Raw genomic sequence first — 25,201 nt, forward strand, 5'->3', positions numbered from 1 at the left:
TACATTCCTACCTTATCCTTCTGCCAGCTAGTGGCCTTGGAAACTCTTGTGGCAGACACACTAAAAAGTGTGCTTCAGCTAGGTGCGGTGGCTCACACCTGTAATCCTAAGGCTTTGCAAGGTGGAGGCGGGAGGATCACTTGAGCCTAGGAGCTTGAGATCAGCCTGGGTAACACAGTGAGACCCTATCTCTACAAAAATACAAAAATCAGCCAGGCATGGTTTTGCGTGCCTGTAGTCCCAGATACTCAGGAGTCTGAGGCAGGAGGATCACCTGACCTTGGGGGGGCGGGGCGCTGAGGCTGCAGTGAGCTGTGATCACACCACTGCACCCCAGCCTGGGTGCCAGAGTGAGATCCTGTCTAAAAAAATAAAGCGTGTTCAAAGGCTTTGAAAGAATATACAAACTGGAGCAAAATACTTCTTTCTCTTTGTTAAGATCACAGTGCAAAAAAATACTCATTTGTATGTAGCACTCAAACTTGTTTTTACTCCCCCCACCCCCACACAAACAAACAATCCTGTTAGGAAATGGGCCAGTATCTCCGTTCTGTAGATGTTTTCTGAGACCCCTCGGATTTCCCACAGTGACAGGGAGAGTCAGCTCTCTGCAAGGCAGACAGCTTGAACATAGGGGGGCAGCCTGATTGGGAGAAGGTTCTTCTGTATCTCCAGCCACAAACTGCCACTCTGTGGTCTCCACTGTGGTTTCACCTTCCAACACTAGACAGGTAACACACCTATCCCCCTCCCATAATGTGGTCTTTTAAATAATTGAAAGCTGCCTCTGTGACTCCCAATTTATGCAGAAAATAAAGACTCAGACAGGCTAAGAACTTGTTTAAAACTCTAGAGTTGTTTAATGGTGAAGCCATGACTAGAGCCCAAGTATTCTGGCTCAGTTCCAGGGCTATTCCCACCTCAACACAAGCCCTGGGATCCTGCAGCTCAAGTCAGAACCACATCCTCCCAAGTGGGTTCAGGGCAGGGTCCATTTGACCATCTCTAGTTAGATGTGTAGCCATGAGCGGGATTTGGGCACGTGTCTGTGTGTGTAGACTTGGGCATATTAGATAGCTTTGGCCATGTCTGTCCTGCTCAAAATGTGTCCCTTTTTGCTAGAAGTTAATCTGCATCCAGGAGCCACTGTGGAACAATATGGCCGCTGGTCATAGCTGATGTGAGGGGAGTCTCTCTGATGTGGCTGGGCTGGTGACATGAAAACTTAGACACTGTGGGGCAGCCCCATTTGATTGACCTCCTGGACCAGAAAGCAGAGGAAGCTAGGTAGAGGAAGAAATACAGAGGTGGACTATGGCAAGCAGTTTGGAGATTTCTCAAAGAAGTTAAAACAGAGCACCATTCAACCCAGCAATTCCATTACTGGGTATCTACCCAAAGGAATATACATCATTCTACCATAAAGACCCATGCACACATATGTTCATCACAGCACTGTTCACAACAGCAAAAACATGGAATCAACCTAAATGCCCATCAGTGGTGGACATCAATGTGGTACATACACACCATGAAATATTACACAGCCATAAAAAATAATGAGATCATGTCCTTTGCAGCAACATGGATGGAGCTGGAGGCCATTGTCCTAAGTGATCCAACACAGGAACTGAAAACCAACACCAACATGTTCTCATTTATAAATGGGACCTAAACATTGAGTATACCATGGACAAAAAGAAGGGAACAACAGACACCAGGACCTACTTGAGGGTAGAGGGTGGGAAAAGGGTGAGGTCCAAAGAAGTACCTTCGGGTGCTATGCTTATTACCTGGGTGACAAAATAATCTGTACACCAAACCCCCATCACATGCAATTTATTCATATAAGAAACACACACATATACCCCTTGAAACTAAGATAAAAGTTGGAAGAAAAAAAAGAGGAAGAAATACAGAGGCAGGAGCTGGGAAGGAAAGAAGGAAAGAGAGATGGAGAGATGGATGGATGGATGGATGGATGGATGGATGGATGGATGGATGGATGGATGGATAGATGGATAGGGAAAATGGGAAGAGAGATGAGAGAAAAAAAACCTAGTGATTTTTTGACGCTTTCCTTAGGCCCAGTCACATTTCTGTTTTTGATTCTGTGGGGCACCCCTGTGCCCTTATAACAATCCCTCCCCTTTTCCTTGAGCTAGCTCATGCTGTCTCTATGCCTTAGAACCCCAGACTCCTAACTAATACATTTCTCATGTAACATGCAATGATGAGTCTGGTATTATTTTACCCTTCACATCTGATTAGCAGCATGGGCAGTGGATGAATAAGAGAAGGGCATCTGGGTCTCAAAGGAAAAACATTAACTTATGAAAAACTGTTTTTTTCATTAAACAAATTCCTTTGGCCCCAAAGTGCTTATTATAAGCAATGGAATCTGAGGCATTTTATGTTTTTGAACATGAGAAGATCACTTTACAAAGGTCCCTAAGAGAATGGGCTCCCCATGAGGCAGAGTCACGTCCAGTGAGGAGTGGAGGAGGAAGCAGGGCTGGAGCTTTGGGCAGCACAGGGCAGCTTCCTGTTTCATGGAGCCACCAGTCCCTGACTAGTCAGAGGACACAGGGGAAGCAGCCTTGTCAATTTGCTAGGGTTCTGCAACACCCTCCATCAATCCCAGAATATCTTTTGTATGGTGATGCCTTGAAGGCAGAACCATGCCTTTCTCACCACTATATTCCCACCACTTCAAATATTCTCTAACATAGAACAGGTACATAATAATTGCTCAATGAATGCATGAATGGATATACCATGGACTCTGAGGGATTCTGAAATGAGGTGGACCCCAGTAGCTCAGTTACAAAGGCTCTATGGTGGTGGGGGGGCATTCATTTGACCAGATAATATGAATGCACATTCAGTCAGCCTCTCAAAGACAGTTATGAAGCACCTACTCTACAGACTGAGACATAGAGTGGCCTTGCTGTGGGTTGTACCTGGTCCCACCTGGCAGCTCACAAGGCTGTCACCTCCACTGACAGTGATAGAGGTCGGGAGTGGAGCCCATGCCTGATATGGGAACAGGGGAGCATTTTCAAAATAACTAGAAATTGAGAAGACTAAAATAGACCCACTTATTAGACTGAAATCAGGATGCTGTGTTATATCTAGAAGTTCCTGGGCATAGTTGGGTGCCCAGCTGGGAGAAGCTTCAGGCAGTAGACTATAAAGTAAATGAGTTCCAGCTTGCTGCACTAATTGAAATATCCAGGTGGCTTCCATGGCTGCCCCAGGATAGAACAGTTCAGTAATGAAAAGCAGATCTACAAAGCCACTGGTATATGTTGTGCAAACTGCTGTTCAAAGGAAAAGGTCAGATCCACTGGCCCCTAGTGACTTTTTGATGCTTTCCTTAGGCTCCAGTCGACCCATGGATTCTCCCAACAACTACAACTGAAGGAGACTTGGGGTTTCTGATGTATTGGGCATAAGATCTGCTCACGAGCCAGAATTCAGATGCCAAGGAAGCAGCTAACATCACCAGCTTCTGTGGCAAGTCACTTTCAGTGACCGTGTAGAGCTGGTGGCATCTTGAATAAGAAATGTTGGGGTCATCTCCTTTTAAGGTTCCAAGAAACTCTGAGATCTGTTGGCCATGAACAATTTCATCTCCTTTGCCCAAGGGCCTTAAGCTAACAGTTGGCAGGAATGGGGCTGAGACTGAACCCTAAAACATTGCAATAAACTAACACAATGGACTGAGGGGATGGCATCTCACCTCTAGAGCATCCCAGACAGACATACAGGAGGGGACTCGCTGGGTGGATTTCCTCTCAAATTCTATTTTGAGAATGTCTTCAGAGTAAATGTGCAACAGGACTGAGGATTCAGGTTACCACTGAAACTTCAATCACATTGGCATGTTTCAAAAAGTAGATTTTTTTTTTCATAAAAAATGAAAAAAGTAGATTTCAAAGAGTTCTAAGTCTGACTAACTTAAATTTTTTAATTATATAAGTAATATATGAATCCAATTTTGATATTCAAATTCTAGTAATACAGAAAAGACCAAAGTTCCTTTTCCTCACTTCCTTTACATAAGGTATGTGTAAGTCTATTTTCTTCATGTCGGTACATACTGATCTATTTTACTGTTTCTAACTGCTGCATCGTATTCCATACTCCAGACATATCATATTTAACCATTTTCCTGTTTTCCTACTGAATTGTTCCCAATTTTTCATTATTCTAAACACCTTCTGGTCCTTGTTTCTTTGTGCTCGTGCTCTCGCTTCAATTTTAACATTTCAAAAAGCTTACTTTTTGGTGAGTGGTGATCTCACAATGTCAAACAGATCATGACAGTTTATTTCAACTCAGGGTTGCTGATCTTTATATATGTAGTGTTATGGAGAAAGAAAACAGAGCTTAATACATATAATACACACACATATAATTATTTATCTGTGTGTGTGTTCAAACCCTGGGTGGCTGGCAGAGCTCAGTGATGTATGTAGAAGGAGCGGCCACTGAATTGTGTGTTGTCCTTGCATCCTGTGCTTCTGAGGGGTCACTCTGTCCATGGTAAGGTAAAAGACATGAATGGACATACAAGATCAAATTGGCCATGTCAAAATCTCACTTCCTAACCTGAGAACCTAGAAAAGAGTTCTTGCTCTTCCCAGGTCTCCCTCCCACCTAAGCAGCTAATGAGGCATTATAGAAACTTGGCAAGTCCTTCTAGAATCAATTTGGGTCTTTCAACTTTATTGCTTCCCCCCACCTCTTCATTTCTCATCTGGATTACACGAATGTAAAAGCCATTGTGAAATTTCCTTTAAGATGAATTTTAAATGTATTCTATGTCTTGAATACATTTAGTTATGATTGAATAACTCAGAATTAAACTATGTTGGATAGAACATTACAACCCAACGTTGATTTGCCATCACCTATATTACTCTAAAATAATTTTTCCTATAAGACGCTCTGCAGGAGTTTTCCCCTGTGGGGGAAGGAGTCAAATATTTCAGCATTACCAATGCATCTGTTCACCTCTCACCTTTAAAGCAAAATGTAATTTTTCTCAAATTGGGACTCTGCAAAGGATTCTTTCCAAGGAAGGATGCCTTCCTGTCATTCTTAGTTTTTCCTTTTGAATGGTTACAAAAATGAACTTGTAACCTACATGGTCATTTCTACGGCAACTGGATGTTCCAAGTGAAATACTGAATTTGGAGTTCTCTGAAGAACTAGAAAGAAGAGAGCCTGTGCCACAGACAACATAAAAGCTCAAGTTTTAATGATATTACAAGGCCTGTCAGTGTAGGTGTTCACTGGTACCTAAGTATTATTTTGAAAGGACGGTGAAATAATATGTCAAAACCATGCCAGACATGCCTGTAGTCCCCTCTACTCAGGAGAAACCTTTAATCCCAGGAGTTTGAGTTCAGCCTGGGCAACACAGTGAGACTCCATCTCTAAAAATAAAAAGTAAACTATACATGGCTTAGCATTTTTGAGGTTTTTCCTTAAAGAGCAAATTTAGCAGGTAGTATGGTTAATGAAAAGTTTTTTTTCTACCTTCCTATCAATACAGATACAGAAAACATCATAAAATCAATGTTTAGCTAAGCGAATTTTTATAAGGCAAACACCTTTGTAATCACCACCCAGTTAAAAATAAATAGAACTTGCCAGCCACTTCCAGAAGCCTCTCCATGTGCCCTGTGCCAATTTTAATCCCTCTTCTTCCACTCAAAAATAACCACAGCTTCACTTTCCATGTTATTAATACCCATAGCTCCTGTGGTTATAAGATGCTATGATTCAGTCATTTTTTTCACCATTAAAAGATTATTTGTATTCAAGGGCTGATTTGTCAAAAAAAGAGATTGTGTAGTAAGTAAATTTTTCGAAAGGCTTATTTATGCCTTTTTTTGTTTCCTGCTACCCATATATAATAAATACATTCATTAGCGTACAGTATTTTTAAATACCTTGCCTCATTCCAAAAACATGTGCAGGGTTGAACGCATGCTAAGAAATTCCTTCCACTAGGAGGCGCTACATCCCTTATGTCCTCAGACAGCTGGGAAGACAGCGTTTAATATAACTCAGTTATCAACGCATTTCTATGAATGAAGTCACAGAGGAACATGTGGGAAATCCACTTAACGACTTCTTTACCTTGCTGCATATCACAAAAAGGCTCACTGGTTGCCAGAAGTCCTGGTGAGTGGCAGGTTCCAAGAGTGAACTGATATTTCAACAACTACTTTTCCACTAACAACCTAAGTCCATGAAATTGAGGGAGGGGGCCAGGAACATTTGGAACAGACAAAGGGGCCCTGTTTCCAAGCATAAATAAAATACAGCTGGTTTACAGCTGTACTACCTTCCTCACTGCAAGTCAAGTCACAAAACAGAATGAAACTTTCAGTAGTCACCATTGTGATGTTAGGAAATTCTGAGCATCCCTCTGGGCTCCAAGGTGACCAACTATTTGCTTTCTGAATTTCGTTTTTCAACCCATAGACACTGTACAGCTCATCAGAGAGGCAGATTTCCACTGCAAATTTACACAAGCCTAGACTGTCTCCTTTTACATGATTGTTTGTTGTTTGCTTTCATTTTTCAAATAAAAAAAAATCTGAGGAATAGAGCTATGAAGACATCTGAACTCTTTAATTATAGGGGTTTGAATTGTTTTAGATTAGACGTGCTACCCTTGTGATTCACAGTGATGTGTATTTCTCTGGTCTGATAATTAGCATACCAGGGAGGCTCAGATGCCCAGCATATATCACAGATAGTAGGACATCATGCATATGCGTGGGAAACTCCTAGCTCAAAATTGGCCTCAGATCAGACCAAAAGGCCAGCAACCGTATCCAAGTAGCAACCCAATGTCCACAAAGTGCCAACTGGAATGTTTTCCCATTTTAAGTGGGCATGGCAATCTAGACATTAACCAATAGACTTATAAGAATAGCTTGTATTGATTAAAGAAGCTTTATAATACATATTTGATTGTTATCATTTTATGTGCCTAAGATTTATTCCTTAAAATACTGATTCACTGACTTAGAAAACTCAATAGGGGTGAATAAATCTGGCTGAATAAAGTTGAAAATAGACTACGTCCTATAGTTTTAAAAAAAATATTAGAAAAGTATTGGTACCACCTCCAGGCAAACTGGTGGTTGTCCATTGCATTTCAGACTCAATGAATATGGGCTCTTAAGCCAGATGGCATTAGGATCAGGAAGTGGGTTTGGCACTTTTCTTACTCCTTCGTGTCATTTCCAGACCATGACTCCTCTGCTCTCATGGAAAAAGTCTCATCTGTTCCCTTGTTCCCGTTTTCCTTAACTCTGTCCCCAGCTGATCTTCTGGTCACTTCCGTACATCCACTGATGACTTCATTCCTTGGCTCACAGGAGCTACATGAAATCCCACCATCATCCGGGGTGACTTCAGTGTTTGTGTTCATGACTCATTCAACCCTATTCCCACAGTTTCCTGAAAACCACAACTCTGATGACCTTGATCTTCACTCTCCTCAACCATCTGTACTTAGTGCTGAAATCTGGCCTCATCACTAAATGTGGAACTGTTCAGGTGCAATGGCCCAGACTCCAACGACAGCCTCACCTCTTTCCCTGTCTCTCACTGGCTTGTCCTCAGACTTCTGCTCTTGGGTCTTTTCAAATCTTCTGATCTCCAGCTTCCTCTATCTTATCCCAGTCCATCATAGCCCTCCTGTCTCCATTTTTATGTCTTCTTACCTAAGATGATGTGAACGATCCATTCCAATCACTGCACTGTCTTCCTATATCCTCAATAATATTGCCTCCTCGTCCTTTGGCTACATCCAGGTATCTGGCAAAAATCCCAAATGAGAGCTAAGCACAGTCTCATTTCCCAAGATCAAACACCTACATAGGGTGCCCTGGAGTGTAGGAGAACGACACTACAAATATGTGGTCTCCAACCTTATCCGAGCTCTCAGCACTGTCCAGGGATCTTTGTATATGTTCCTTGCCAACTCTCTAGCTTCAGTAAAAGATACTTCCTCCCGAGGACAAGCCCACACTTAGCATAAATAGAAAATCAATATCTTCTTTGTTTGTACATAAAAAGGCTAATAATCAGTACATTGAATTCTGTCATACCCTGACCTCTCAGGGACCCCACATCATCATTTATCCTCCACTCACCTGCATTTCACCTCTTTCTCTATTTTCTCCTCTTTCACCTAAGAATTTAGACTTCCTCTTCTTAAAACAATCCATGCAAATCCTGTGCCCTCTCTAGCTAAGACTTACTTCTCTTCTTTCCTTCACAGCCACACCACTTAGGGAGCCAAAGCCTTAATTCAATCCCCCGACTTCCTCTCAGCTCAACTCCACACTCCTCCACCTTACTGAACCTACTTTTCCATTCTTGTGAGGGCCACCAGTTACCTTCTAGTTAGTATGTTCAGTGGCCACTTTTTAGAATGTGTGCCATTGCCTGTCAGCAGCATTTGGCACCATGCATCACTCCTTCCTTCCTGGAAAGTTCTTTCATCTTCACGCACCCCCTGTTTCTGCCTACCCTGACTCCCCTTCTGCTTCCCTGGCTGCCCTCAGCACGGTGAGTCACCAGGTTGATCTTTCATTTTGCATTCTCTCCCTGGATAGCCTCATTCACATCCATGTCTAAAGTTATTATTTGATGCAGCTTTTCTGAAGTCCCAAAACCCCAGATCTCCTCCCTGAATTCCATACCTACATGTTATTTCCCATCAGGCATCTCACATGTATAATTCCAAAGGTATTATGATCTCAACATGTCCAAAATAATCTCATCACCTTTCCCCAAAATGTGACCCTCTTTCCATGTTCAACATCAACCATCTCCTCGTCTATGCTGGAAACATGGCTGTCAGTTTTATTTCTCCATACCCCTCACCCTTTACTCAATCAGTACCAAGTTCCAACAATTCAACCACATAACTATCACATCCATGCCTTCTTCACTATATCCACAACCACTCTCTCATGTCCAGCTATCCCTATTTCATTCTTGGATCAGTATTAGGATAGCCACCTCTGAGTGGTCTTACTGCCCACTCCCCATCCCTCCCAATTCAAATGACTTCATATACTACAGTGGAGTACTCTCTCAAAAATGCATATCCAACTAGATCACTTCCTGAGAGATTCCCACGACCCACAGGATAAAATCCAAACTCTACCGAAAATGGCATACAAGACAGTCCATCTCTCCGTCATCCTTTCTCACCATTCTCACCATTATCTCAAACCTTCCAATCCAGTTTCAGGGAACTGCTTATGCAATGATACAGCTTAATGGTTGATAGGTGAGTCTTGGTGTCAGATATACATGTGTTCAAAATTAAATTGTCACTTACTGGTTTGTGATTGTGGACAAGTTACTTCTGAGAGCACCACATGCTTCTCTCTCAGAGTACTTATTGTCCCACACCACCTTCTAAATCCTCCGCACTAGCCCATCTTTTCCACTGCACCATCCTTGAATCCCTAGCACACAGCAGGCCATCAACACTTATTCTACATGAGTGAATCAGGAGAATGAATGGATTCTTCCAGTGACAGGAGGCTCACTTCCTCTGAGGTCTAAATATGGCATCTTTGCATCTGTTTGTTACAGAGTTCTTCAGATTCATCATCCAGATTCTTAGAATCCTGCCACAATCGTTCAGGCTCATATAGTGTGCCTGGCTCTGTATTTGGATGTCTCTAGATGTTCTTCAGGTGAAAACTATATCATTGTCATTAAGTATATATTTAAAAGCACATGAATTTCCATTTCCATGTATCTACCGATAAGAAAGTATAGCCCTGCAATAGAACCATGTAGACGTTAGATAATGGTATAAGTGTGCATTATGTACCTTCTTTTGTGTGGCATTTGCTTACCCACTGTGTCCCAATGTGAAACTGGGAGCTTCACTTTCAGCAAGGGCATTACAAACCTCCACTGCAAAGGGTAGTGGGAGCTGGAGAATGAGTCAAGTCAGTTCAGCAATGGTATTTGCACAAATTCAAAGGGCCGAAAGTAGGGTCAAAGTCAACTGCAGGGCCAGGAGTTTAGAATGCGCGAGTGGTAAGTGCCAAAAGAGTACCCTGGGAACCAGCAAGAAGGATGAACCATCCTGTGGTCACCACGGCTGACCAGGATCAGTTAGGATGCAGGGCACAGTGTGTTACACTGCCTTGTAGACCCTACATAGGAAAGATGAGTAGAGTTGGGTTCCTGGTTCTACCTGGGAGTTATCGGCTTCCTGAAAAGTCCAGGACAAGACGAGTTAGGCTCTTAGTTCTTCCTAAGAGTTACGGGCTTCTTGAGAAGCCTAGGATGGCTGGGAGCAGCTCCCATAGTTATGGGCCAGTCTAAATGCAGGCCCCTAAACCTGCAGCACAGACAGAAAAGAGCCATTGAGGCTGTACTTCAGGACCCATACTCTGGGTCTTCCAAGTCAAGGCCCACAACAAGCCCTATGTTCTTATCATTTCTCATCCCTACCTCCTTAAAGGAAGGGCAGAAAATGGGGAAAATGCTGACCTCATGGTGTTAGACATTAAAAAGCAGCAGCTTCAGCAAAAAGCCAAGCATTTATTAACTAAGAGATGAACAATGCAACCAGAGGCTGTTACAGATTGTTGGCAACTGGAGCTTAAATCTGACCACTTATTCTATAGATGTGATTTACACATCTCATTGGCTTCTGAATTAAACGAGTCCCAATTCATTAGGGCAAGCTGAGAAATGGGCAATCTTTTAATGTTGTGTAGCTCTCTTAGCTCTTGGCAAATCAAGCCTCGACAGCCATACAGAGGTTTTCCTTTCGCTTCCTGTGGGAAAACTGGGGTAATCTAGGTCATTGATAGTCTGCCACTTGATTTACAGCAATGACCAATTTCTAACTTGGCCTTATCTGATCTGCTCTGGAAAAATGTTTTCAGCTGCTATGGGCAGTCTTGTTAAATTGTGCAGACCTGCAATCATTTTTAAAAATCACTCAACCATCAAAGATTTGATTTGGTCTGCTTAATCTGTGCTGACCTCACTTCATTTGGCAAGGCCAGGGCCTCTGTATCCCAACCTACTGCTGAAGGCTTCCAGCGGCGTCTTTTATTGCATTTTCCCAAGCACTTCCCTATCTCTTGTCTTATGCTACTGAGAAAACAGGTACTGCCACTTCCATATCAAGGATGAGGTGACTCAAACACGGGGAGATCACGGAGCAAGGCAGTGATGCTGCTGGATTAGAATCAGGACTACTGGCCTGGTACAGTCTCATGCCACCTTACGACACTAATGCACCATGTGCACCTGCCCTAGGGAAGAATAAAGCTGACAAGGCCAAGAGAAGGACCTGGGGTTTCCATTCACACTGTCCTGATTTATGTTAAGTCTAGACAATGAGGTGAGGGATGAAATAAACATGGATTTTGCTACAGTGAAATAAACGGTGTGCTGGCATTTAGGCCTTCCATCTGCACTGGGAGAAGAGAGCAGATGTTCCTCATCAGCCGTGCCTTGCTTCTTCTGCCCCTTTCCTTCTCAAATTGCACCACTGGATGGGTGAATACCCCCACCCTCAGGCTCACTCCTATCCAATGCCTGAGGCAGCCCAGACTGTGGTGCAAAGAGTTTGCCTAGCAAAGAGACCAACCCAGGTTCTTCTCTTTCACCTGGGCTACTTCTGCTGACTCTCCAATCTCACAAACAACCCTGACCCCGAGATCCAGACCCAGCAACTCAGGAGGAGGGCTTTGGGTTCCATGCTGTCCCTCCTTCGTGGTTCTGTCTGTATGCAGCCTCCTCCCTGCTCCCTTCTCAGAGAAGTGTTCACCCATGGCATGATGCCCCAACTCCTGCCAATTCTCCTTTCCTGGATTGGACAGATCCTGGCTTCAGATGGCCAGCTGCCGTTCCCTGTCTCCCTGTTGGCAGTTTCTGCCCCTATGACCAGAAACCCCATAGGTCAACAGTTCTATTATTGTGACCGAGACTGTGGTTCTGTTGGCCAGTGGCACCAAATGCATGTTCAAGTCCAGCCTTTGGGGCTGGGCCAGTGACCCCTGATTCACATGTGGCCTCCATGTCCCTTCTGCCAACTGCACTGGGATTCATCTACAGTGCCTTATATTTGGTTTCTTTCAGGTATACCATGACTTGCTTTAAGAAAATACAATATACCTGGGTGCAGTGGCTCATGCCTATAAACTCAGCTATTTGGGAGGGTGAGGCAGAAGGATGGCTTAAGGCCAGGAATTTGAGACCAGCTTCAGCAACATAGCTAGCCACTGTCCCTAAAATATACATATTTTTAATTAGCCAGGCATGGTGGCACACACCTATAGTCATAGCTACTTAGTTGGCTGAGGCAAGAGGATTGCTTGAGCCCAGGAATTCAAGGCTGCAGTGAGCTATGATCATGGCACTGCATTCCAGCCTGGACAACAGAGCAAGACTCCATCTCTAAAAACATAAAGAATATAATATAAACAGCAACACAGCAGATAATTATTACTATTATATAGGATATTTAACATATAAAAATGTACTATAGATTTTTTTAACATACTAACTTTCCACCATGCATTAGAAATGTAATTGAATTTATAATAAGGAATCCAGTTTGTTAAATCAAATAAAGCATAGCACTCTTTCTACCACCTCTTCACTGCCCCACACCCACCTCATGTCCCTCTCTGACCAGCTTTCAGATGCTATGATCAATAACCATCATCATGCCATGGTCCACACCCTCAATTCCCTTGCACCCCTCTCTCTGTCATACTTAGCTGGCAAAAGCCCAGCTCAGATTAAATCCAATACTTTGCCTACCTGTACCTGCACCTATTGGGTTGAAAACACTGGAGACACACCCAAGACCTGATTTCTGCTGTCTGCTCTTATTTAAATTCAAGATCCCTAACCATGGGGGAGTCGTTGGAGGTGTCCAGAAATCTGACTACATTGCCTTAGATCAATTACTCCTGAACTGTCCCAGAGGATTATTTCACACCTTCTCTTCTCTCCTCAAATTTACAACACTTCTTCCCCCTCCCTCCCTGCCAACTGATGACCTTGCTTCCTATTTCACTGAGAAAATGGAAGCAATCAGAAGGTTCATCCACAGACCCAGCCACCATGGGCTCCCGCACACCTGCACTCATTCTGTGGGCTCTGCTATAGCTCCTGCACAGGAACAGCCTCTCTATTTGTGCACTCAATGCCTTCCTTATTTCCCAACTCAAGCACTTCCTTCCAGCAGTTGTCTCATCTCTCTCCTCCCTCATCAATGTTTCCCAGGTTCTAGATCATTCTCTGCAGCCAAACATACTGTCGTATCTCTAAAAGTATCTCCTTCCAAGTCCACACTCTCCCTCATCTACAACTCTGTTTTTTTCTTCCTCTTTACAGCAAAACTCCTTGAAGGAGTCAACACTCCTGCTGCCTCCTCTCAACTCACTCTCACTTAAATCCAGACCTCCCAGTGTTCACCTCTACCTCTCCATCTAAACAGCTCCAGTCCAGGGCACCAGTAACCTCCTTGCTACTAAATCCAGTGGACAATTCTCTGACCTCAGATTTCTTGGCATGTCAGCAGCATTTCATAAGGATGGTCACTCCCCCTTTCTAGACATACTTTCTTAAATTCCAAGTCCCTACTTCTCTTAGTCCTCTCCTAATTCACTGGCCAGTGCTTCTTATTTTCATTTCCTAGTGCCTCACCATCTCCTATAACAGTCCAGAACTCTATTCTCAGACCTCTTCTCTACCTACCGTAACTCCCATGATGATTTCATCCAACCTCCTAGCTTGAAATACCATCCAAACATTGACGATTCCCATCTTTATATAGCCAGCCCAGACATCTCTTTTGAATTCTAGACTCCGAAATTTATCTGCATGCTATGGTCTGAATGTTTATGACCTCCCCACCATCACCAGCCAAATTTATATGTTGAAAACCTAATTATCAATGTGATTATATTAGGCAGGGCCTTTGGGGGTGTATTAGTTCGTTCTCCCACTGCTAATAAAGACATATCTGACTGCGTAATTTAAAAAGGAAAGAGGCTTAATTGACTCACAGTTTCACATGGCTGGGGAGGCCTCACAATCATGGCAAAAGGGGAAGCAAACATGTCCTTCTTCATATGGTGGCAGGAAGAAGTGCCCAGCAAAAAGAGGACAAGCCCCTTATAAAACCATCAGATCTTGTGAGAACTCACTATAACGAGAACAGTAGCATGGCGGCAACCACCCCTGTGATTCAATCATCTCCCACATGATCCCACACAAGGATTATGGGAACTACAATTCAAGATGAGATTTAGGGGACACAGCCAAACCATATCATTCCACCCTGGCCTCTCCCAAATCTCATGTCCTCACATTTCAAAGCATAATCATGCCTTCCCAACAGTCCCCCAAAGTCTTAACTCATTTTAGCATTAACTCGAAAGTCCACAGTCCAAAGTCTCATCTGAGACAAGGCAAGTTCCTTCCACCTATGAACATGTAAAATCAATAGCAAGTTAGTTACTTCATAGATACAATGGGGGTACAGGCATTAGGTAAATATACCCATTCCAAATGGGAGAAATTGGCCAAAACCAAGGGGCTACAGGCTCCATGCAAGCCCAAAATCTAGCAGACAGTCATTAAACCTTAAAGTTCCAAAATTATCTCCTTTATCTCCGTGTCTCATATCCAGGTCACGCTGATGCAAGAGGCAGGTTCCCATGGCCTTGGGCAGCTCTGCTCCTGTGGCTTTGCAGGGTAACCCCTTCCAGCTGTTTTTGAAAGTCTGTGGCATTTCCAGTTGCACAATGAAAGCTGTCAGTAGATCTACCATTCTGGAGTCTGGAGGGCAATGGCCCTCTTCTCACAGCTCCACTAGGCAGTGCCCTAGTGAGGACACTGTGTGGGGGCTACAATCCCACATTTCCCTTCCACACTGCCCTAGCAGAGGTTCTCCATGAGAGCCCCACCCCTGCAGCACACCTCTGCCAGCACGTCCAGGCATTTCCATACATCCTCTGAAATCCAGGAGGAGGTTCCCAAACCTCAATTCTTGACTTCGGTGCACCTGCAGGCCCAACACCACATGGAAGCCTCCAAGGCTTAGGGCTTGCACCCTCTGAAGCAATGGCCTGAACTCTACATTGGCCTCTTTTATCCATGGCTGGGACATAGGGCACCAAGTCTCAAGACTGCACAAAGCAGCAAGGCCCTGGGCCCAGCCCAAAAAAAACACTTTTCCCTCATAGGCCCTCTGGGCCTGTGATTGGAGGGGCTGCCATGAAGACCTCTGACATGCCGTGGAGATATTTTCCCCATTGTTTTGGTGATTAATATTTGGCTCCTTCCTACATATGCAAATTTCTGCAGCTGACTTGAATTTCTCTTCAGAAAATGAGATTTTCTTTTCTATCGCATCATCAGGCTGTAAATTTTCCGAAATTTTATTCTGCTTCCCTTTGAAACATAAGTTCTAATTCCAAACCATATATTTGTGAATATATAAAACTGAATGCATTTAACAGCACCCAAGTCACATCTTGAACACTTAGTTGCTTAGAAAGTTCTTCTGCCAGATGCCCAAAAATCATCTCTCTCAAGTTCAAAGTTCCACAAATCTCTAGGGCAGGGGCAAAATGCCACCAGTCTCTTTGCTAAAACGTAACAAGAGTCACCTTTGCTCCAGTTCCCAACAAGTTCCTCATCTCCATCTGAGACCACGTCAGCCTGGACTTTATTGTCCATATCACTATCAGCATTTTGGTCAAAGCCATTCAACAAGTCTCTGAGAAGTTCCAAACTTTTCCATATCTTTCTGTCTTCTTATGAGCCCTCCAAACTTCCAGCCTCTGCCTGTTTCCCTGTTCCAAAGTTGCTTCCACATTTTCAGGTATCTTTACAGCAGCACCCCACTCTACCAGTACCAATTTACTGTATGAGTTTGTTCTCACACTGCTAACAAAGACATACCTGAGACTGGGTAATTTATAAAGGAAAGAGGTTTAATTGACTCACAGTTAGTTCCACATGGCTGGGGAGGCCTCACAATCACAGCAGAAGGGAAAGCAAACATGACCTTCTTCATATGGTGGTAGGAAGGAGAAGTGCCCAGCAAAAGGGGGAAAAGCACGGTATAAAATCATCAGATCTTGTGAGAACTCACTCACTATAATGAGAACAGTAGCACAGGGGTAACCACCCCCATGATTCAATCATCTCCCACATAGTCCCTCCCACGATACGTAGGAATTATGGGAACTACAATTCAAGATGAGATTTGGGTCAGGACATAGCCAAACCATATCAGGGGTGATTAGATTATGAGGGCAGAGCCCTCATAAATGGAATTAGTGCCTTTATAAAAGAGGCCCCATTGGTTCATATTGATTTTCTCCCTCCATGTCATTGCTAGTGATTACATCATTCATCTTTTTCCCAATAGATTAAAGTACTACCTTTGTCTATATTACCTTCTCACAATATTGGAATTCTCTCAAAACAAACAAAAAGGTCCCAGAGAGCTGCCTTGCCCCTTCCACCATGTGAAGATACATTGAGAAGGTTCCATCTATGAACCAGGAAATAGGCCCTCGCCAGGCACCAGATCTACTAATGCCTTGGTCTTGGACTTCCAAGCCTCCAGAACTATGAGAAGTAAGTTTCCATTGTTTATAAGCCACCCAGTCTACGGTATTTTGTTAGAGCAGCACTAACAGACTAAGACACTGCCCACTCAACACTTCCACCTAGGTATCAGATCAGCATCTCCAAAAATTGAATTTAACATCTCCAGAACTGAACTCCTATTTTCCCTTCACAGCAGGTATTGCACGTTGACCCCCATCTCATTCCAGTGAAACTCCATCCTTCTAGTTGCTACCTCAAAACCTTTGGCACATTCTGGACTTTTTTTCTCTCTCTCACATTCCACTTAGATCTACTTGATGGAAAAAATCCCCTGAACTGTACTATCAACATCAATCCAGGATTCACCATCTCCTCTGCTGCTAGCTTGGCCTGCATAGATCTCTTTTCCCCCTGAATTACCACAATATCTTCCCAACTGGTCTCCCTGCTTCCATGCTTGCTCACTTCCTTATAACTCATCTCACCACATCAGCCAGAGTAATCTTTTTAAAAAATAGGTCAGATTGTGCAATTCTTGTGCTCCAAATCTTCCACTGGATTCTGATCTCATGTCAAGTAAAGGCCAACATCCTTACCACGGTATATAGATGCCTTCATAATCCAGCCCCAGCCACCACCTCTTTGTTCACGTCTCCTACCACTCTCCTTCACCCACTCCCCACCTGCCACACTAGGCTTTCCTTTTGCTTCTTGAACACACCGAGTATGAGCTCAGCTCAGGACAGCACTTGCTGTTCCTTCCACCAGAAGTGTGTTTCCCCCAGATATCCACATGGCTCACATCTTTGTTTTTTATCACAGCTCCAACACTAGCTTATTAGTAAGGTTTTTCTTAAACATTCTATGAAGGTATCCCCCTCCCCAGAACAACCTAGTCTCTGTACTACAAACTATACAAACATAGTATATGTTCAATAGTTTATTCGTAAATTATTCCTCCCTAGTTTCCCACCAGAATGCAAGCTCTGTGAGGGCAGAGACTGTCTTGTATTTACCATGACATTCTCAGCACTCACAAATATATCTATAACATAGAAAATGTTCAAAAAATATTTCTTGACTGAATTACATAAACTCAGATGCATGTTTATTGATCACACATGACTTCATAGCTTTAAGCTGGAGTTCAGATAAAATGAGTTAAACTAGTAAAACTGTTTTGGAAAGACCACTTTTGCAAATAAATCAAAAAGAAAATTGTTTTTATGTTTTACTTCATTTTATAATTGGGTAATGTCAAGATAGAACTTATACCACCTTTTACATAAGGAACATGCACATTTGATTGATACAAAAGAAGAAATCCATGGCATCAGGAAAAATAATAAAGTCATGTTAACAGGCAGTGAGGAAATCGGATATGTAACCTTGGATGGGGCTGGTATATGGGCCTGACCTAGGTAATGGCTGGTCCCAAACCCAATATAGAGCTTTTCCCTGGCCCTGCAGTCAGGAGCCTGGGAGGTGAATTCTTCCCATCTCATGCAACTACTCTGCCCAGCCCACTTCAGGCTAAAACTACGTTTGATCTGAAGCAACACTGGAACAAGATTCCACCATACAAAGGATATCCTGGGTGCTTGGAGAAATATTTTAGCAAATGTACCCTAATTTTAAAATCATGGAGATGCCTAGGTGGTACAGGTCACCCAGTCTACTTTGCCAAATGTGTAAATTACCTCTTCTGCCTATATACCGAGTATCTATTCAGTCTCTGCATCTTGGGAAAGGTTGCTCACCATCCCATGGAGTAGTTAATTCCAAATTGGGGCAGCTCTAAATATTGAGGAATTTTTCCTTATCCTGCATTGACAGCTGCCTCCCTGAAATTGATAGCCACAGGTTTTGGGCTTGATCCTATTTTTATGACTAGTTGTACATTTGTGTTTCCAGCGACAAATGAGATGGTAGTAAATGAAGCACAGGTTTTTAAATCCTGCTCTTCACCAAATACCAAATAAGCAATCAGACTGGAATTTCGGGGAAAAAAATAATAAACTGCTCTTTGACACAGTAATTCAAATTCAGGTCATTTTATTTTAAGAAACCCATATTCCTCCACTACAAAAGCTGGAAAGTTATCAACTCACCTTCCCAGATATCTTTTGAGCTAGGGTGATCACATGGCTTCGTCTGCAGACAGGAGTGATTCCCTGTTTTCTCTGGGAGAGCCCTGTGCTTGGCGCTTGCAGCCACCATCACTAAGAAAGACAGAGCTGCAAGAGCAGGTTCTCTGATGGCCTCAATGACCCCTTATCGCCTTGTCTCAATGTCTTCTTCCATGAAAAAAACAAACAAAAACCCTTAAGCTGATGCTTCCCCGGTTTGCAGGTTTTGCAGCCAAATGTACTTCTAAAAAACAATTACATAGCCAATTAAAATTATGTTTGTGAAGAGCTTATAACAGCATGAGAAATTATTTATGAAAATGTGAAATGAAAAAAGCTCGATGCAAAATTTATATAGAGTATAACTACAAATATGTAAAATCTATGCCAAAAAAATCCCCCATAAGTGTTTGGTGATGAGGTTATGGGCATTTTTTTTTAAATGTTAACATACTGATTGAGTGTAAGGCCCCATGCCAGGCACATTTAAGTTATTTTATTCTTTCCATCATTTCATACATTTCACTTTTTTTTTTAGAATGAAGAAAATATTATTAAAAATAAAAAAAAAATCCTTTATCCTGGAAAATCTAAAGGAAAAATCAACCACTTATGATTTTGGTAAAACCCACAGAAGTAAAATTTGCCAGTCTTCTTTGCCCTGCCATCATTAGCATTCTGATTTGTCAGCTAACCAGAAAAATGTGCACGTAATAGAAGACTGGCAGGAAATTGACAAATTAATTTCAACTACCAAAAAGCCAAATGACAACTGCTTGATCTTGTTACTACTGCAAAAAGAATGATTGTCCAAAAATGAGGGGAAAACAACTAACTTCTATGATTTCAGCATTACAAGGAAGGGCTGCTTATTTGCCATAGAAATAATATTTTGGAGGAAGAAGCTATTAAAATGCAGATCCATTCAAACCCAGACTGAGATTACGGCTTAGAGTTAATTAAATGAACCCCAATTGTGTGCAAACTGAATTTTAAAATGTAATCAAAGTAGACAGATGATATTATTTCTGACCCACCGAGATGCCATGCTGACTATCTGATTTTCTCGATGCCATGCTCTGTTTTGTGAAAAAAACTGCAGGAAGTGGTAATGTGTTTTCTCCAGTGATGAGGTGACACAGACAAAACAACATCCAGGCAGGTGATGATCTCTGCTTAACTCAGGATAAAGCAGGAAACTTGGCTGCATCCTGAACCTGAAGCCCCTTGGGGAATGTGCCACTACTGGGCCATTCGATTCAGCTGTCAGAGCCTGGCTGGGAGTTGTCTTTCTCTGGAGCTGCCTGGGAGAAGGTGGGGACTTCCAGGATGGCCAAAAAAGCTGTTAAGTGGCAGTCTTTGATTTTCTTTGGACTCCCTGGCCTGGAACATAGCCATGGGGCTCCCAAACTCCAAGGAATATATTTACAGCTACTGCCTTTGTTTAGATGACAGTTAACCTCATCCACTCCCTTAACTCTGTAGGAGCACCTACCCGTCAAAGGCAGACACTAGGAATTTCAAGCAACTGTCTCTACCTTGTCTTCTCAAGGTGTCTACTCAGGTGGTGGAGAAGCAGGTGAAAGAGGAGAATTGGGACTATGGTGCCGGCCCACTTGTGTTGATGCTAACTTGCTTTCCTGCCTCCTGCAGCTGGTTCCCTCAGGAGCCACATCAGATTGTTGGGCTGATGAGAACTGACCAGGACATATTTCCTACAGAGCTCTTGAAGCTTTCCAGGTCTCTGATCACTACTTGCAAAATCACCAGCATCTCAGGGGGGAATGTAAATGCATCTCCAAGGTAGACCTCTTTCCAGCTTGGGTCTAGATGATCTTGAGGGCTCCTAGCTTGCATAAGACACACCCAGAAATGAAGCTCCATGAGACAAATTCACCAAGAAGGTGTGCTGTTGAACAGGGGGTGCCTATCCTGGCTAACAGCATTTTGATTAAAACAGTCAGCCTGAACCTACCAGATCCTAGTGCCAACACATGGCTATCCCCTATGACCACTATTAAAGGACTTCATGAAGCTAGCAAAAGGATTTGTGAAAAATTACTAAACCAATAATTCACAGTGACAATTACTAGATTTCCTTAATTCTAAGATATGCTATTGTGTTTCCCCTCGCATTATAATGTTACTGAAATAGAAATGCATCTTACGGTTAATGTGTACATTTTAATGTGTTAGCATTTCATTATTTTCCTGAAAACCTGTTCTCGGAAATAAATAAGCAAGCAAGCAAACAAGCACAGGCTATTCTGATTCTAGTTTCTTCCTATTCTGGAACTAGCAAGCATCCTTAATAATAATGAACTGATGAGGCTAAGAGACTGGCCTCTGTGTTAAAAAGACCTGGATTCCTACCTTTCCTGATCCATGCACAGTAGTCTGCACTGAGATGCCTGCTTTTGTATCAGCGTTCCTTCATGAACAATCCATGCGGCAGAGAAGGCTAATGATTCACCTAAATTTATGCTATTCCTCCCATAGGATGGAGGCACCCCTGGAAAGTAACCATCCAGCCAGGTACCATGTTTTCTAGCTTTCTTTGCACCTAGGTGTGGTCATATGATTAGTTGTCCAGACTATAAGAGGAATGATGTGAGTCACTTCCAGACCAAGGTAGTTAAGAAGTGAGTGTACCTCTTCATCCCCTCTCATTTGACAGGCTGGAGGCAAAGGATTCTGAGACCCTGGGAGATAGCAGAGTCATAAATAGTAGAAACCACATGGAGGAAAGCTGTCCGCTGGCAAGGAATACCTGCATTAGACTGTTAAACTGCTGAAAGTATGGGGGTTTATTTATGCTCTAAATTACATTTTTCCCCTATATAATTTCAACACAGCAAAGGTCTGGTGTCTAGGACTCTGGGGTGTGACAACCCACCGCTGGTTACATAATTTGCAGACCCAGGGCAAAATGAAGATGCAGGGTCCCTGGTCCAAAAGTTATTAAGAATTTCAATATGGCTGTGGAACATTTAACAAAGTGGGGAACCTATGTGACTACAGAGGTCACGTGCTGATAAAGCCAGCACTGCTCTGACCTGAACACCCAATATCGTGTTAGTTATATAGCATTATTTTAACTGTAGCAACCCCATTACAGATGTCCAGAAGAGGCTAAAATTAAGACTAGGATTATTACTATGCATTTTTGGAGAAACACGCTCAGAGCCTTCTTGCTCCCTCCCACAGTGAGAAGAATATATGGGGTATATTTGCATATACAGACTCTCCAAAGCAGCATTTTGACTGACAAGTGTTCATTTGGGTTGTTTATTGGCATTTTGTGTTCAGCTGGTGAGTCATAAATGGCCCATTCATCAGGAACTTGATCTGGTTGATTTTGGTGGGATCATCCCTCCCCATGATCCCTCTCATCAGTCCAGGAAAAGGTTTTGTGAGACTGGAGCTGCTTGCTGGCCCAACTTCTTACCATGATGCCCACTTTTATCCCCTTCCTCCAGGTCAAGTACTACTATAGGTCAATTCACTAACCCTAACATCACATAAAGGGTATGTTAGTAGATGCAGTTCTCAGCCCTTCAAACACACACACACACATACATACACATTCCACATCAACACCTGGGCAGCTGGCCCAGCTCTGGCCTGGCCTCTGGCCTCAGCATTCGGATCATCAGCTTTCAGAATGATCCATCCCATTCCCAGGTCCTGGAGTCCTGGCTCTAAAGTCCTGGCCTGTGGCTAGGGTCCATGCTCCATGCTGACAGACTACTACTGGCCTGAGCTTACTTTTTTGCTATTTATTTTTTTTGAAAGTAAAACAAAAGCGTTTTAATTTTATCAAATGAATCTGTGTTGGTGATACACCTGCACTACCTTCCATACATTGCAATTGTCCAACTCCATTTGAGCTCAATCATCTGGAATCATGAAATCATGATCACCTCCACCTTTCTAAGCAACATATTTCTATTACTATTTCTTGACATTCCAGTTTTAGATATTGTCCATGGACTTCCTCCTGGACCAATTTCTACCTCATCCTCCTGCATGGCTGGGTTCTAGGTTCCCCCTTCACCACCATCCTGGGGGTATCTTTCCTATTCGCTTGTCTGACTTTGCCTTTAAGGAACTCCTTTCTCCCTGGAGGCACCCACAGCCCCACATGGTGCTATACTTTTAGGACAATAGGTCTGTCTGCTGAGCTGAAATGCTTCACAGCAACTGAAGGCGTGTATGCATGAAACCCCCGAATCTACCCCATCATCTTATTTCTTTAGCCTTCCCACCACATCCCCCAACCCCACCTCACCATCCAGTTGTAATTAACCAGACTGGGCTAATTGAAAGCTTTACTGCTATACAACTTGAGTTATTCAGGCTGATTCCCCATTTCCCACTCATCACCACCACACTGACACATAAGCCAGTTGCCTGTATCAAGGCTTTGAGTCCCAAGATGTCATTCTTCCCTCCAAGGCAGTTAGGATCCTCTATTAAAGCACGCAGAGTTTCTAGTGACCATAAAAGGAAATTGTATTGAATACTCCATTTCTTACAAGTGTTTAATCTGTAAAAGATTACAAATACATCTGTAGAAACAAAACAACAAACCTCTGCAGATTTAAAGATTCTATTTTGAGTAAGTACAGAGAAAGACAAAGCTAAGATGGCAGGTAGATGCTACTTCAAGTACTACCATTGCTCCGTTGGGAGGAGTGGCTACCTGTAGCATTGTGTTAAAAGGGATCCTGAAGTCAAATCTGAGCTGAGTAAGAAATAATTCCATGATAAATTAGTGTTACACAGGAACAAAGAGTGGCAACATGTGAGTCATTTAATTGCCAAACCTGGAGGGGTCATTTGTGTGGGTTTGGAACCAGACAGATCTGAGTTCGAATCTAAACTCAGCTACCTGGTCTTGGGCTAATGTTAAACCTCCTCAAGTTAACAGTTCCTCTTCTGTTAAAACAGTGATAAGAATGCCTCTAACAGAGTATTATTGTTTCCATTAAATGCGGTAGTATTTGCAAAGCACTTACCATAACATGTAGTGCATATTAAGTACCTAATCACAGAAGCTCTTACAATATTAGTTCTTTGGCCCTAAAATTAGTTCTTAAATATAAATGCCTTGAAATATGCTCCTCTGATTTAAAAGTGTGTTTGTATTGATCTCCATCCTCTTCTCAAATCAGTAAACCTTGTACCGGCATGTGGGAGGTGCTGGGTAATAATCAGGTTATAAACACAGGATTTCTGCCCAGCAATCTCTCCACCAACAGCACACTCGATATGGCAGGCCACTCTGAATGGCTCTGACTGAACTCTTAGCTTTCCCTAAAAATAAGCTTATAGTCTGAGTCACCCCCCTTCTTCCCAGGCTCCTCTGAAAGTTGAACAGGATGTCACAAAGGCCAGAAATAGCCTCCACATTCCAACTCGAAATTGGTTCTCCATCAGCTCTAAAGCTTTCCGCTGAAGCTGGGGAGGATGCTTCTTCTGGGGTTCAGTATAAAGAGAATGCCTTAAACAGTTAAAAAACTAATGGTGGCTGACGTGGTAGTTCATGCCTGTAATCCCAACACTTTGGGAGTCTGAGGCAGGTATATTGCTCGAGCCCAGGAGTTTGAGACCAGCCTGGGAACATGGTGAAACCCCATCTCTACAAAAAATACAAAAACAAACAAACAAACAAACAAAAAAACAGGTATTGTGTTTCATGCCTACCGTCTCAGCTACCTGAGAGGCTGAAGTAAGAGGTTCACTTGACGCAGGAGGTCAAGACTACAGTAAGCCATGGCCGTGCCACTGCACTCCAGCCTGGGTGACAGAGTAAGACCCCATCTCAAAAATAAACTCCCCAAAACTAAAGGTGACTCCTCTATGGAAATAATGGAGAGCCACTGAGAAGCCTTCAGTAATGTACCACACTGGCAGGGATGGGCAGTCAGGAACCCGGAGTGGTTCCCTGCCTCATCCTGCCTCCACTCTACCACCACAGCAGTCTCTGATAAACCACAGGCCTTCAGTGGCTCTCAATCTCTCACAGACCACATCTTTGTCCCCCTTGGAACTGGTCTTCTGTGATCCAGCACCCCCGGCCCATCAACCTTACTTCTCAACATCCACGAACCACACTGAGCTTCACGTCACTTCCTGACACTGCTCTGCTCCATCAGAAACCTTGTCACTTTGCCCATGCCCCTCCTTTGACCTGCATACTAACATAATCCTTTGGCCTTGGCTGCCCTTACTGGACCTAGCCTGCTTTTCGCCCTCTTGGGGAGGTTAGGAGGTGCTGGGACTGGGTCCTGGAGCACAGCAAGGGGAACTGTGAGTCTTTGAGACTCAGGTTGCATGGTCTGCACAACAGTGACCTGGAGAGGAAACGGAGGGCAGCAGGGCAGGTGGCTTGGAGCAGT

General features: G+C 43.2%; 1 protein-coding gene across 32 annotated transcripts in view; it reads right to left on the bottom strand.

Annotated features, from left to right (window-relative positions):
- Positions 1–25,201, bottom strand: part of PALM2AKAP2 (PALM2 and AKAP2 fusion) — a 523,331-nt gene that overhangs the window by 340,413 nt on the left and 157,717 nt on the right. For 3 of the 32 annotated variants that reach the window (XM_065530240.2, XM_074016850.1, XM_065530239.2), the window contains one exon: positions 16,057–16,120. The exons of the other annotated variants lie outside the window; for them this stretch is intronic. The gene's annotated coding sequence lies outside the window, so the exon portion shown is untranslated. The remainder of the gene's footprint in view (positions 1–16,056; positions 16,121–25,201) is intronic. 32 annotated transcript variants of the gene reach the window in all.

The sequence above is a fragment of the Macaca fascicularis genome, chromosome 15 (genome assembly GCF_037993035.2).
Source record: "Macaca fascicularis isolate 582-1 chromosome 15, T2T-MFA8v1.1".
In the NCBI taxonomy this organism is placed as follows: Eukaryota; Metazoa; Chordata; class Mammalia; order Primates; family Cercopithecidae; genus Macaca; species Macaca fascicularis.